Source organism: Carassius auratus, unplaced genomic scaffold (genome assembly GCF_003368295.1).
Source record: "Carassius auratus strain Wakin unplaced genomic scaffold, ASM336829v1 scaf_tig00217255, whole genome shotgun sequence".
Taxonomy (NCBI): Eukaryota; Metazoa; Chordata; class Actinopteri; order Cypriniformes; family Cyprinidae; genus Carassius; species Carassius auratus.
Genome location: NW_020528965.1, coordinates 3,934 through 20,203, shown reverse-complemented (window position 1 = coordinate 20,203; position 16,270 = coordinate 3,934). Strand labels below are relative to the sequence as shown.

The 16,270-nt window shown below is 40.6% G+C and overlaps 1 long non-coding RNA gene across 2 annotated transcripts; it reads left to right on the top strand.

Moving 5' to 3' along the window:
- The first annotated feature begins 10,361 nt into the window (after window positions 1–10,361).
- Window positions 10,362–12,324, top strand: LOC113100357 (uncharacterized). 2 transcript variants are annotated; one of them, XR_003289598.1, is made up of 5 exons: window positions 10,362–10,491; window positions 10,724–10,796; window positions 10,898–10,989; window positions 11,080–11,172; window positions 11,434–12,324. It is a non-coding gene; the product is annotated as an uncharacterized LOC113100357 (long non-coding RNA). The 2 variants fall into 2 exon arrangements; XR_003289597.1 differs by having other exon boundaries at window positions 10,386–10,542.
- The last annotated feature ends 3,946 nt before the right edge of the window (window positions 12,325–16,270 follow it).

Below are 16,270 nucleotides of genomic sequence, written 5' to 3'. Positions count from 1 at the left end.
TTAAATACTGTCACTTTTGATCAGTTAATGTCTGCTTAGTAAAAGTATAACCCAAACGTAATATTTAAAATTCACAGTCTCCACAAAAATATGAAGCAGCACAACTGTTTTCAAAATTGATGATAACATGACACTAGACAAATGGAATAACATTGGATAATTCAGTTTGCCATCAATAAAAAAATGAACTGTAAAAATATAATAAAAAGTAAATTTAAGTTTGTAATATTAAGGTGGCCATATATTACTATTTTACTGAACTTTATCTGCTTTGGTGAGTATAAAATACTTTTTGGCAAAAAATAAACAAAAGAAAAACTATCTTTTTAGCCTGCAGCATGTCATTTGTTGTAATTGCCTTAATGTTGGTAATTATTGCTCCTGTTTCCTCTGTTTTGTGTAGATGTGGTTGCCATCTGAATGTTATATCTGATCTAATATGTTTTCTGTGTCCCGATATATTTGTCATATGCCTATCTGTGATTTTAATTTACCGATTAAAAACTTTTTTTGATTTAAAAATTTGGACATAGACAACATATTAAATGTATTTATTAAGAATAAAATTTGTTTTTTTTGTTTTCTGGTTTAAGTCATAAGAGGTATATTGAAAGTCGCAGACCTGTGTTTTGTTGTCATCAATTGTCCCTGTTGTGTGCTGTCAAGCATTAATTTATTCATTTTTTGTTCTTTTGTGCTATGTTTAGATTGATCATTGAGCTTTATCTCCTGAGCAATTATTGAGGTTTGTTTGCATTTTTTGGTTGTTGTACATTTAAAGGTGCAGTTTTAGCTTATGGGGTCAACAGATTTTAACAAGTTAAGTCTTACATTTTCTTTTTCTTTTCTGTTTACAGCATTGCAAGCACTACAGACTCTCCACTGCACAATATCCGGTAAGTATTTATTTTTCTTTTTTTTTTATGGATAAAATATGAACAGGTGACAAAGCAATATTAATGAGATACTACTGAGTCACTGATGCACTATAGCACTTCAGAACCGGTGACTAGCATGTGGAGTTTTGTGAAATTCACTGGGGAATGTTGTAGGCCTCAATTAATTTTCCTTGCTTGCAATTTTTTATACAAAGTCAACGAGAGAGTGATGAAATTATATTAATTTGGTGGGGGAATCATTCCTTTTAAGTTGCTGTAAGTTATAGATTAAACCATTTTCCCTCCTGAAAGATAGAATCAGTTTATATTTTAGCCATTGGCTGCATTCGAAGTTGCATACTCTCTGAGTAGATAGTAATTTTGCAAGCATTAAAAAAATAGTATAATAGGTGTGGTATGTATGCAAATGTACTACATTTGTCATGTTATCACTGTCATGTGAGCTACAGCATAAGTTACAATGCAATTCTCAATTTTGCTTCTGTGGGCTAATGGCTAAACTGAAGATTCTCAATACAAGTGGTAGGTCATCCAGGTACTTTTAATCTACTGCTTTCACCCTACTATATAGTAGAGAGGTTTGGATAATATCCAAGACCTTTAAAACCAGGTAAATGATAATTTGTTGAACAACCAATCAGAAAAAAATGCTTTCTGCCTGTCAATCACTTCTTAAGTCATATTGTTTAACAGTCAGTATATTATATTGACAATGTATTACATTTTGCTACTTATGTCTTTAACATCCCTGAGGAAAATCTTTGGCCAATCACTTACAGTAGATTTAGGTTTGGAATATAATTTAATTTATATTAAAAATCTGATTGTATTAAAAATATTATTATTAAATTTTAATATTAATCTTATGTCACAAACATCTTTAATTGTGTGTTTGTGTGTTTGTTTGTTGTTTTGCAGACCATCTATTCAGAGCACGACCTGCATTTTTTACTGCAGCTGAACGCCTGGTTAGTGTGCAAAATGCCTAAATGATGCTATGTCTTTTGAATATTATTATTATTATTATCATTGTAGTTGCCTAATACGTCATTCTTTTCCAGGTTTTGGATTTTCTCCAAGCAGCAGTTCTTCTGTATTGCTCTTCCCTCCCACCCTTCCCAACCCTTCACCCCTATACCCCGCATCCCCCACCCCAAAAAAAAAAAAAAAAAAAAAAAAATCATTTTAAGTTGATCAATTGTGTTCAAATTTAACTGTTCTTTTACATCGTCAGTTCTTTTAATACTAGGTTAACAACTTGTTTATTCTGCTATTTTTCTTTTATTAGAAAAAAAGTGTGTTCCTATTAATACTACATTCATAATTTCTTTTATTGCTACTGCTCTTTTTATATAAAAAAAAGTTTCTTAGCTGTCGTTCTTTTTCTTGTAAATTAACTAACTTGTTTTTTTCTTGAGAATACTTTGCAGGTTGTATCGCTTCAGCATTTTGTGAAGTAAGTGACTGAAAATATCCTGCACAGAAATGCTTATTGAATACACTGCTTTTTGACTTTAGCATTAAAACCATTTTACAGTCATGTTTAATCCGAGATCTGTTCAAACTCCTAATGAAGAAAAGGTTTCTTTGCTAAACACTTAAGAGACAGTATGAAGTCTTCTGCTTATTATTATTGAAAAACAATCAGAACAGTTGATCAAGATGTTAAACTTGGATAATTTAATCCCATTTAGCTACATAAAATATTGAATGTTATGACCATAAAATTGCAAAAGACTGTAATTTAACTAGATGAACTTATTATAATGTGGAGTATGTTTGAAAATTAAGCACTTATTTGTTTACATACATGCAGCATGTGATGTTGTTTTTAGAGCATATCTACAGAGAGAGCATCTCATTTACATTTGCGTGTCTGTATATGCTTGTGGAGTTTTAGAGTTCCTAACTGTTTGATCAAGTTATTTCTTTCTAAATAATGGGTTCTTCAGATATGCCATGGATTATTTTATATAATGTCTTTGGTCTGTTTTCTCATATTTTTTCTTTTTTTCTTTTGAAGGATGCCTCGGAAAGGTAGGAGATCCCAGGCTCAGAAAGTTCGTTGGACAAAGTTAGACCTGACAGGACAGACGAGCGTCAGTAAAGGTGTTACTCCGGTTTCTGATGGACCGCAGTATGAAGGTGGCGACAACACATCTAGAGTTATATCCGTGCAGGCGTCTCATTGTCAGAGTGATGTAAGGTATGATGTTTTTTCACGAAATCATCAGTGCACATGTGTAGCTCTGACATTCCTTGCGTATCACAGTGAGGGAACTTCATTCGAACAGCGTGATCTTGACAGGGTGTTAGAGGAAGGGGATGCATTGTATGTGGGCATTAAAATGCAGCTTATTGCTGAAGGAAGATTCCGTCAGGATCTTCTAAGCATGGCTGAAGTACCTGTGAGCATCTCAACTTCTAACCACAACTACAGCGTTCAGAAGTCAGAAGTTGTGATGGGGTATCTGAGAGACAGAGGAACTCCGGAAATGGATGCGTGGTGGATTCCTCTTGATGAAAGACTTCAGTGTCTCTCTACAGATGTCAGCCATGCACTGCTTATTGTTTCTCCAGAGTGCTTTGCAGTGTTCAGAGACCGATCTGGAAGATATGGATTTTTTGATTCCCATTCCAGAACTGCTGAAGGTTTGCCACATCCTACTGGTGACGGAACAGCAGTTATGCTAACTTTCACCAACCTTCATGACATGATCAACAGATTATTTGAACTTTTTTGGAATCGTGGTCCTCAAGCTTGCTATGAATTCATGGCTGTTTCATTTGAAATGGAGCAACAGTCTGAGGAACCATGCTCATCATCAGCATGTGTTTCTACATCACATGTAACTTCATCTGTGCCAGAAACACAAACAACTGCTGACGTCAGAATTCCTGAAAATGTTGTTCTGACAGTTGACAAAAACCAAAGTGTCATAAAGGTTTTAAAAACAAACAAGCAGCGGAGAAGAAAAGAACTGCGTAAAATTGCGAATAAAAAGAAAGAAGCAAGACTTGGGAAGACCGCTCCACATTTTGAAGACAGAGGACAAAAAAAAGAATACGAGAGAGTAAAATATGCCACCAATTTGCAGTTTCAGAAGAAGAAAATGGAGAGTGCCAAAAAGAAGTACGACCAAGATCCTTTCGCCAGATTCAAAAAGCTAGAGTTTATGGCCAAGAGGTACAAAACTGATGTTCTCTTCCAGAAAAAAAAGAGAGACTACATGGTGAGGAGGTACAAGACCAATTATCTTTTCCAAAAGAAGATGAAGGACTGCATGGACAGGAAGTACCACACTGATGCTCTTTTCCAGAAGAAGAAGAGGGACTACATGGTCAGGAGGTACCAAACTGATGATCTTTTCCAGAAGAAGATGAAGGACTACATGTTCAGGAGGTACAAGACTGATTATCTTCTCCAGAAGAAGAAGAAGGACGATATGGTCAGGAGGTACCACACTGATGATCTTTTCCAGAAGAAGATGAAGGACTACATGTTCAGAAGGTACAAGACCGATTATCTTCTCCAGCAGAAGAAGAAGGACTACATGGTCAGGAGGTACCACACTGATGATTGTTTTCAGAAGAAAATGAAGGACTACATGGTCAGGAGGTACCACACTGATGATTGTTTTCAGAAGAAAATGAAGGACTACATGGTCAGGAGGTACCACACTGATGATTGTTTTCAGAAGAAAATGAAGGACTACATGGCCAGAAGATATGCAAGTGATTCAGAGTTTAGGTCACATCACATTCTACGTTGTACTCTCCAGAAGAAACAGAAGTGTCTTACTGATCCTGGATTCCACATTCTTCACAAGTTGAGGTGTGCATTAAGGATCAAGAGAAAATACAGGTCATACATTAGTTTCAGCCAGGATACACCCAATTCTGATGCGAGAAACCAGCCTGTGTCCAACAGCTTGATGCAAAAGGCCATATCTGCATTTCGGCGTCAAATCCTGCATGGTCCAACTTACATCTGCACAGTCTGTCACAGGGCGCTTTTTCCAAATCAAGTCAAGATGTGTAATAGAACACGATATGTCAAAAATGTTCATATTACAGCCTTTTGCTTAACCGGGAAATATGTTCATGCTTGTGACAGTGCCTGCTCAGTTCCTTGTGCAGTTCCAGATGAGCGAAGACAGGAGTGGATCTGCCACACCTGTGACAGCCATCTGAAGAGAGGATCCATGCCTTCTATTGCAGCGGCAAACAGACTTGAATTGCCACCCATCCCTGCAGAACTGCTTGAGCTGAATGTTCTTGAACGACAGCTTATCGCCAAAATTGTTCCTTTTGCAAAAATAGTTGCATTGCCAAAAGGACAGCAACGATCAGTTTATGGTGCTGTTGTGTGTGTGCCCTCTGAGGTGGAGAAAACAGTTAACTGTCTCCCAAGGCCTAACAGTGAGTCCCAGCTCCTACAGGTGAAGCTGAAAAGACACATCAAGTTCAGAGGATACCAACACTTCCATACAGTGAATATGCACAATGTGCTAGCAGCGTTAACAAAACTGAAAGCAATGCATTCAGAATATAGGGACATCTTTATAAGTGATGCTGCCACATTTGAATTTCTCCCTGATGAGCTGCATGACACAGAGGAGAAACAGGAAGTCGTTGTCTCTGAACAGGATGAGCAGCATGTCAGCACAGAAGAAAAGGATGAGCTCAGGCCTGGCCTCACTCTGGACACATGCATGCAGCCACTCGACATTGGACAGGACTTGCTGTCGTACGGTGAGGGAATCTTCAGCATTGCGCCTGCTCAAGGGAAAAAGCCAGTCGGATTTTTCAAGGTTCCCAAATTGGAAGCCATGGCCTTCCCCGTACAGTTTCCCACTGGACAGAACACAATTGATGAGGCACGACAAGTTGCATTATCACCAAGCATGTATTTCAATGCTAGACTGTTCTGCGTGGATACCCGTTTTGCCAAAGACCAGAGTTATCTCTTCTTTGCGCAGTTTGTCACTGAAACGCACATGGCTAGAAACAGCATGTCTATCCAGTTGCGAAAGGGCAAACCCGTTACAAAAGATGGACGTAGAATCTCCAACAAGCTTCTTCAGGATGATCTTGAGGTCGAAAGACTGGTCCACAGCCGTGACGCCACAAGGTTTATGCAACCCTTGAGAGGCACTCCATCTTATTGGGAGAAAACGTTGAGAGATCTACAGGCCATGATCAGGCAGTTAGGGAATCCTACTTTTTTTTGCACATTCAGTGCAGCCGAAATGCGATGGCCAGAAGTGATAACGGCGATCAAGGCTCAGCAAGGTGAAGAGGTCGTCTTTTCAGAGCTTGACTGGACAACGAAATGTGAAATCCTCCGAAGTAACCCCGTCACCGTCATGCGGATGTTTGAAAAACGAGTGGATGCATTAATGAATCATCTGCTTTTGTCACCTGCTCAACCCATCGGCGAAGTCGAGGATTACTTTTATCGCGTGGAGTTTCAAGCCAGAGGAAGCCCACACATTCATCTGCTGGCCTGGGTAAAGGGGGCACCCGAATTCGAAAATCAGTCCGACCAAGTAGTGTGTGACTTTATTGACCGTTACATAACCTGCCAGTTGCCGGACCCTACCACCGATCCCGAGCTTCATCAAATTGTCACTGAAGTTCAGCTTCACAGCAGGAAGCACTCCAAATCTTGCAAGAAAGGAAATGTGTTGTGTAGATATGGGTTCCCTAAACTTCCCATGTCAAGCACCACCATCACCCGTCCACGACCACAACGTCCTGAGGAAGATGAAAATGAAGAGCAACACCACCAAGAGAGAAAGAAGAGGAGACAGGACGCTCCACAACGTCCTGAGGAAGATGAAAACGAAGACCAACACCAACAAGAGAGAAAGAAGAGAAGACAGGACGCTGCTCGAAAAGCAATGAAAGAAGCCAGGAATAAACTCAAGCCGGTGTGGGACTTGTTAAACGATCCCCAGGCCTCCTTTGACAACTTGTCAGACTTGCTGACCAAATGTAATCTGTCCATGGATGATTACTGTAAATACGCTGAGGCACTGTCCACTTCAAACGTGATTTTGCTGAAGCGTGATCCAAAGGAGGCTTGGGTGAATGGATACAACCCAGATTTGCTGAGGGCATGGAACGCTAACATGGACATACAGTTCGTTCTTGACTCTTTCAGCTGCATCATGTATATGTTGTCCTACATTTCCAAGCCAGAACACGAAATGAATGATTACCTGAAGACCGTGATCAAGGGTGTTCGTGAAGCCAACGTAAACGAAGAGGACGAAATGAAGCAGATAATGCAGGCCTACTCCAAACACAGGCAAGTGAGTGCTCAGGAGTCTGTGGCACGGACATGCAGCTTACCATTGAAGAAGTGTTCACGGAATGTTGTGTTTATACCGACGGATGATGATGCCCTGAGGATGAGTTTGCCCCGTAGTGTCCTACACAGCAAAGATCCTGATTCAGAGGATGTCTGGATGTCAGGTATTATAGAGAAATACAGAGCAAGGCCTCGAACACTGGAGTTTGAAAAGATGTGCCTTGCAGACTTTGTGTCTAATTACCGTGTTGTGTATGGTCGGCAAACTAAAGGAAAGAATGTCCTCCCACTCCTCAACGATATGGGATTCATTCAGAAGAGAACTGTTGGTAAGGCTGCAATTGTCAGGTATGCTCGCTTTTCGGAGGAGAAGCAACCGGAGAAGTTTTGCGGAACAATGGTAAAACTTTACGTGCCACATCGTGTCAACGAACAGCTGAAACCTCAAGGGTTTCCAACGTATCAGGAGTTTTACAAAAGGGGACTTGTAGAACTCCCGTCACACCCCAATTTCCGATTCCCTGTCCGTGGCTTAGTTAAAGCACAACAGAAGAAGTTTGAAAAGCACGGCAAAAAAGTGGACGAAGCATATGAACAGCTGCAGCGGGAAGGACCATCTGAGAATGCTTGGTGTGCTTTTGCCCCTGAAATCGACGTTGATCGGATGGAGTGTATTGCAGAACAACAAGACGTCCATCCAGAAGAAAATGAACAGGATGATGTTCCAGAATACCAGATTCGTCGTGAAGATGGAGACGGAGTCGTACCACAGATTGAGGCACCACAGATGACTAATGAATATCTGAGGAAGATGTTTAGGAGTCTAAATGAGACGCAGGCAGCAATTTTTTACACTGTCCGCCAGTGGTGTCAGAAGCGTGTGTGGGGTCACAATCCAGAGCAGTTTTTTTACTTTTTGTCAGGCGGTGCAGGTTGTGGGAAATCGCACGTCATCAAGTGCATACACTCGGAAGCAACTAAGATTCTGCGACAACTCCCTCGACTCCGGGAAGAAGGGGATCTCTCCGTGCCCACGGTGTTGTTGTCTGCGTTTACTGGAACTGCAGCATTCAACATCTCTGGAAAAACGCTGCATTCCCTTTTAAAACTGCCAAGGAGTCTGAAGCCACCTTATCAAGGACTTGGGAACGCCCTTGATGAAGTGAGAGCAGGATTACGCGACGTGGAGATTCTTATCATCGACGAAATATCCATGGTTTCAAAGGATCTGTTCACATACGTAAACTGGAGATTTCAGCAGATCAAAGGCAGCAAGAAACCTTTTGGAGGAATATCTTGCCTCGTCGTAGGGGATTACTATCAACTGCCACCGCTTGGTAAAGCCAAACCGCTCTGTGTGTATGAAGAGGATATGCTGGACTTCTGGAAGGACCATTTTCAAATCATCACACTCACAGAGATCATGCGGCAGAAGGAAGACCTCGCTTTCGCTCAACTGTTGAACCGACTACGAGTGAGGCAGAAGACCGAAGCTCTCAGGGAAGATGATCGAGCTTTGTTATTCCAGGCTGTGAAGAAGCCAGAAGACTGTCCACGTGATGCTCTACACATATTCGCCACTAACAAAGAGGTTGACAAGTACAATACCGAGATTGTACAGGCCCTCTTCGCTGACATCATAACAATTGATGCCGAAGACTACAGGAAAGACCCAAGAACAGGAAGGATGAAGCGATTAAACAAACCTGTCACTGGAAAAAAGGACGACTTGCTGGACACAATGCAAGTTGCAGTGGGAGTTCGTGTGATGGTAACCAGGAACCTGGATGTAGAAGATGGAATTGTCAATGGATGTTTTGGCACGATTGCAAACATCGTCACCAAAGCAAAAGATGGAATCGACACCGTACAAATGTTAGGACTTCAACTTGACAATCCGAACGCCGGTCAGAAACACCGTAAAAAGGTACGAGGTGAAGAAGACGTCTTGGTTTACATTGAGAGATCTGAAGAAAGTCTGAGGAAAGGAGCCGTTCGTCGACAGTTTCCCATTAAGCTAGCTTACGCCTGCACAGCCCACAAAGTTCAAGGCATGACAATGCACTCTGCAGTAGTGTCATTGAAGAAGATTTTTGAGCCGGGAATGGCCTACGTTGCCCTCAGCAGAACGACATCTCTACAAGGATTACACATTACGGATTTCGACGACAAGAAGATATATGCTGATCCTGAAATCACAACCTCTTTGCAAAGCATGAGAAGAGCAAGAGTTGAAGAAATCATGCCACTTTTGCAGCATGTGAGGGAAAATAGGCAGGAACAGACACTCACCATCATCCATCACAACACGGAAGGACTGGCATCTCACATGGAGGATATCAGATGCCATCATGAGCTACAACTCGCCGATGTTCTGTGTTTAACAGAAACACACCTGACTGGATCGTCTACTTCAGATCTCCAATTGGAAGGATACAACTTGTTCACACGCAACAGGCATGTCTCCTACTCCACACATCAAGAACTTGGAAGGAAAAATGGAGGTGGAGTCGCAATATATTGCAAGGAGCACATTCCAACTCAGCCCAGGCAATATATACAAAATGTGACTGATCTGGAGTTTGCTGTGATCAAATTGGATTCCCCAATAAAAGCAGCAGTCGTAGCTGTGTATAGGCCACCACAGTACAGTGTTGGAGATTTCTTGACCAACCTGAACAGTATGCTGGATTACCTGGACCTCACACACAACGATCTCGTCATCATCTGTGGAGATTTCAACGAGGACCTCTTACACCCTGGAAAAAAACCTATTCTGGAGTTGTTTCAATCTCGAGGATACACGCAACTGATTACATCAGCGACGACGGAAAAGCACACACTACTTGACCACATCTACATTTCAAATCCGGACTTCTGTCATCAATCGGGCGTGTTAGAGACCTACCACAGTTACCACAATCCTGTGTACTGTGTATTGCGTTTTTTTCCATAGGTGAATTGCCCGCTATACCAGGTCACTGGGGCCACTGAATCAGCATTAACGACAACAGTGGGGCAACACCAGCCTTAGTTCCCCAGTGGCTTCTGTATGAGTGGTGTCTTGGCCTTAAGCCATATTGAACTGAGGTTCCATTTAACCTCCTTTATCGACGGCAGTGACGTTGCGGTTATATTGTGTTGTCCGTGGTAATATAAAGGTGTTGTGTCCCTGAGTTACCTAGAGTACAGCAGCAGGAAGGACGAAGGAGTAGTGTGGCAGCTCCAGACAGGACAGGAAGTGAAGGCAGCAGAATACAGGACGCAGTCAGGGTTAGTGTAATAACTCCAGGGAAGACACAGACAGTGAGAGCAACAGCAGCAGTAAGTCATTAAAAGACAGTAAGGTTAAGTGAGAAGTATTAAGACACTGTTGTGATGTATTTGATTTTTACCCTAACGTAACATTTGTTTCAAATGTTGTGTTCAATCTGTACGATGTGTACTGGATATATTATTTGCAGTCCTCTGCTATTCTAATATTGATATGTGCTCTTCTGTAAAGTTGCAGGAAGATTTTGGAGACCATAGCAGTCCTGTGCAACACTGGATATGAGTGTGCAATATAGCATCTAAAGGTAAGTGTTAAAAGATGTCACTTCAGTCACTGTGCTACTGCATGTGATAGCCACATTTTAAAGGAATATTGTAATCTAATTTTGATTTTGATGTTTTTCAGGAACCGGCGAGTCAGAATGTCTGAGAAGATCAAGTGTGCTTCACCACTGATGATGATGAGCTGGATACCAGCTTATGGGCTAATTTCTTTCAGTAAGTTTTAGTTTACTTAATTATGTTTATTATTATTTTTTAGTTTATGAGTAAGTGTGTGTGCAGTGATCCTGTTATTCATTTATTAAGTTCATTGCCAGAGGACGGGACCAGATGTGTTTGGAGTTGAAGACAATGCTGAAGACCAAAGAAGCAACGGAAGAAGAACATTTAAGCACTGAGGTAAAGTTTGTCAATAATACTGGAAAGGTCTAGTGTTTCAGTGCACTTTATCATACAGTGTGTTTGTTCAGAGGCATGTGCTTTAATGTGAATGCTTAGATTTTAAAGTGTATGATGGTCCTCAGAAGTGAGAGAGCAGAAATGTCTCTTGCAAGACATACATCTGACCTGATAGTTTATGCTCTGTAAGTCTTGCAGAATGAAATTTTTTTTATTCAATTCACTAACATGATCATATCTGTTTTACCTCCTCTACCTCAGGGTGTCCAGCCTGTTTGCCATGACAGATCCAGCGGCTAGATGGCGGAAGATGCTTCAATACCCAATTGCACTGAATCATTAGATGATCAATTAATTAATATTAATATATATTTTTAAATTATCTTATTATATTAAATAATTGGTCTCAGTTTACTATTTCATATATTAGTTTGAATAATAATGTTTTTATAATGTGTACGCCATGCCTGAGGAGGATGGGTTCCCCCTGATGAGTCTGGTTCCTCTCAAGGTTTTTTATCTCCTTAAGAGTTTTTTCCTTGCCACCGTCGCCACTGGCTTGCTCACTGGGGGTGTTGTGTCAAATCCTGTGTCCCTCTCGCGTCCCTGCCGACCAGGGTTTCCAAAACAACAGTTTGCGACTCGATGAATTTTTTATTAATTAAATCATAGAAATTTAAACGACTAAAAATGAAATCATGTTATGGCTTAGTCACTTACGGTAAAGCAGTAAGCCCTGTGATGCTGTGATTAACAGTGCTTTCAGAACTGCTAAGGGGTGTTGCTGTTTTCTGAAATCACAGGGCTTATGTATGGCCTTATGCCCTTTATAAACACTTGTGCAGTAATAGACGCAATCATGGACAGTAATGTGAGTATTTTACAATGGCTTTAAATGCAACATGCACAAGGTTCACTTTATTAATAGAATAATTCAAACACTTTCACCACTATTCTGCCAAAATAGAAACTTGATTTTAATTTTTTTATTATTGCTACAGTAAGATATTTCTTTTTTATTTTCATAATTCGATAATTTTAATATGAAGTTAAAATAATATTTATATGTGAGCTAGTGCAACATTATAGGGTGGGATTTGGCACAACAGGTGTTTTCTAATACTTTTAATAAACATTTTGGTTGAATTGGCACATCAAGTGTTTTTGTCTTTATTGTATCTTCTTCAATGGCACATTTAATGTGTTCTTCTGAACTTCACAGAAGGTCCAGGGGGTTTTCCAGATAGCAAGGTTAACTTACAGTCACATATACTCTCAGTAGATTGACCCAAACCTTGCTTACTCTAGGTACACTGTTTCCAGAAACTATTTTATACTTTTTTTTTTTTCTTTTTTTTTTTAAATCAAGGCCACAATATGTCTCTGCATATTTTCACTGTTAACATATTGTTTTAGTTTTCACTTAAATATTTCATGTCAGGACTAAGGATTGCAAAAATGTTTAATAACCTTATGGTGTCCAGAAATTTTTATTTGACAAAGAATATTTAATAGTAGTGAATTAAAAGCTACAGGATCTAGCTGTGGCTGGGCTCGGGGATAGATTCTTAAACATTTTAGGTGAATTGGCTAATCCTGCATGTTTGCTTTATTGAATGGTATATTCACAGATGGTACAATAAGATGGTTAAACTTTTAAATAAGGTTTGTATTTCTATGCATGAAGACTTTGTGTGTAAATATTTGTTATTTTTTATCATAATCCAATAAGCAAACTTTGTTTTACCTCCAAACCTGCTAAGATCACACTCTTACTTGATCTGGATGAGTATCATTAGAAAGACTTAAAATGTCAGCGTAAATATTTGAATTCTGTTGATAAAACTTGGTTGCCATGACAGTAAATTAACAGCACTTACACAAGTTTTAAATTTTTTATTTTTATTAATTTCTCTGGTCTGGCAAATGAATCCCATCCCACCTGTTTATTGTAAATAAACAGTCCACCACTGTGGTGTTGGTAAGTGTCTGGAGTACAGAAAGGTCCTCCGTCATGAAGCTCAGAAGATCCACTGCAGGTTTGACCCCCAGGTGACCAACTCTCAGCCCACTTCACAAAGCTGTGGCTGGCAATCAATACTACTTTATCTCAAAAATGTGTTAAAACTTTATGGTAAATTAAAATCGGTAATGAAGCAGATATATATGACCGTATGTTACGGTGTGGCAAAGCTTTACAATTCACTGAAAATATAAGCAGTTTAGGTAAAAGTTGGTCTTTTTGATTCAGGCAAATAGTATTTAAATTTAGTACTTTATAAAATATTGAGTTTTTGACATTTAAAAACCCTGAAAACAGCCATATTAAAGGTCCTTGAAAAATACTTGAATTTTTAAAAGGAATGTATGAAATTACTGTTCATTTTTGGTTTGGATAAAAACATTTTCACGCAAAATGAACAATGCAGCGAGTGTTAAATAGCCATTTCACCTGACTTTTGGGAGCTCACGAGATCTCGCGATATTACTCCTACAGGTGAGAAGCAGTCTCGCGATATTGGAATGAAGTTGAGTTTGTGGTAAAACCTTTTATTGCATGTGCTGTTTGTTGGGTTTCATTTGGGAACGCACGCAAATTTTGACTCCCTTTGTATTGCACTGTTATAATTTACAAGCGAAGAGCGCGTCTCCATCTCTGCAGCTCGGTCCACAAACTTGTATATACTGTACTGTGTGGGGCTGCTCAATGTTTATTTGGGAAGGGTGGGGGTCTGTGTGTGTGTGTGTGTTTGTGGGTTACCTCACTAGATTCGTAACGTAAATCATCTTTGCAAACCATAGACGTTGCAAACACAGGAGAATACAACAACGTACCTCTATGCATCGCGATTTCAAAATAAAAGGCCCTCTGATTTTGCCCAGATCTAAATATTCAAACTAAATACATTTTTAAACGACGTTGAATCGCGCTGTAAAATGAAATATCACCAGGCCGTTGGCTCTCTCTGCGGGTATTTGTCATATTTATAATACATAATAATAAAATAATAAACGTAGCTCAAGTGTTCAAGTGTATGGTATAGTTTTTTATTCTTCAGGTCAATCATATATTCATCAAATACAATCAGTTTGAACATGGATAGCAATAATTCGCTGAGGTATTCTTTTAAATATTAAAGTTGCCACAGTCATTGCATGATTTGCTTGTGCTGTACTTTATTTGTAACATCTTGTTTTATTATTTATTATATTAAAATAAAATAACATAAATGTTTTGTAAGTGATATTTCTATCCTTGAAACCACAAAAATAGCAATAGCAACCGCATAGCAACACCCTAGAAACCACCCCAAATACCCTAGCAACCGCCATAGCAACCAACAAATGTGTCCTATGGCAACCGCATAGTAACACCTTAGCAACTATCAAGAGTACCTTAGCAACAGAGGGGCGAGTTTTGCCACTGCAAGCACCACTCACATTTTCTTCAGGAAATGTACCTTCTAGTTAGTGGTGCTTGCCGGAGGCAAGGCATCACTATTACTATCTCACATACTTATTATTATTCTTATTCTTCTTCCGCCAAAATTTCGGCGCGTAACTTGTCCCGCAGTTTTTGACACAGACCAACGAAACAGGCGTCAAATCGTGCAACCTAATCGGGAATGGTGTGCTATGACTTTTATAAGCGATCGGGCGTACGATGTTCGTACACCGGGCGAAAAAACGGGCGAAAAATCGCATAGACAATGCATTACGGCCAACTTTGACGGATCATAGCTCCGAGAGAGAATTTCGCAGAAACATGTGAATCACCACATTTGGAGAGGCTATCAGGCTGTGCGCGATCATACCCCGCAATGGGGTATAAGTTGTACCCCTGGGGCGCAAGAGACCCCCAAAGTTGCCCCATACTAAGCCAATGGGGAGGGATCGCCCATGAAACAATGTGTTTTTCCTACTGTGGGAAATTACATAGGGATTTTGCATTGAACATAACTATGGATCACATAGTCATAGAGACAAGGGGGTGGGCTCATTTGAATCAGGCAACCAATCAGTCTCTCATGATCATTATGAAGCTATCAAGCCACGCCCTAGCAACCATATAGAGCACCATAGCAACAAGCTCCATAGACTTCCATTGAAAAAGTTAAAATGAATAACTTTGGATAGAAGTGTCATAGAAACATGAGGGTGGGCTCGTTTGACTCGGGGCGGCAAATGGCCAATCACGAATCACTTTCAGCACTTCATAGCCACGCCCTAGCAACCATTTGGACCTCCCTAGCGACCAAAAGCATAGAGAGATATCTTCAAATCTGAATATCATAAAGGCATGGGGGTTGGTTTATATCATTCATACTAGCAAGCAGACTTCGGAGTATCATCATTGGCAGTTGCCAGGCCACTCCCTAGCAACCAAACACAGTACCCTAGCAACCGTGTTGCAAGATCTATATCTCTTCATCAGAACATCGTAGAGGCATGGGGGTTGGTTTATATTGGCGAGCAGCCTTTGGAGTATCACCATTGGCAGCTGCCAAGCCACTCCATAGCAACCAAATGGAGTACCCTAGCAACCGTTTTGCACGACCTATATCTCGGCATCAGAACATCGTACAGACATGGCGGTTGGATTTTTTGACTCATGCTAGCACACTGGACTTCCAACATGCTAGTCATGCTAGCAGTGATTAGCTACATGCTAATAGTGATTAGCTAAGTGCTCAAATGGGCTAAGAACTCTATAATAACTACATAGTGACCATCTGTGACAACTACCAACCACCTAGTAACATCATAGCAACCACCCAGGAGACCATAGCAACTGCCTAGCAACCAGCCAAAACACCCTAGCAACCGCCTAGCAACACCTTAGCAACCACCCCAAGTACCATAGCAACTGCCTAGCAACCACCCAGGTTACCATAGCAACCGCCCTAGCAACCACCCCGGGTACCCTAGCAACCACATAGCAACACCCTAGCAACCGCCCCAATTACCCTAGCAACCACCCTGGGTACCTTAGCAACGGCCCTAGCAACCATCATGGGGACCCTAGCAACCGCCCTAGCAACCACCCCGGGTACCCTAGCAACCACCCTGAGTACCCAAGCAACGGCCCTAGCAACCA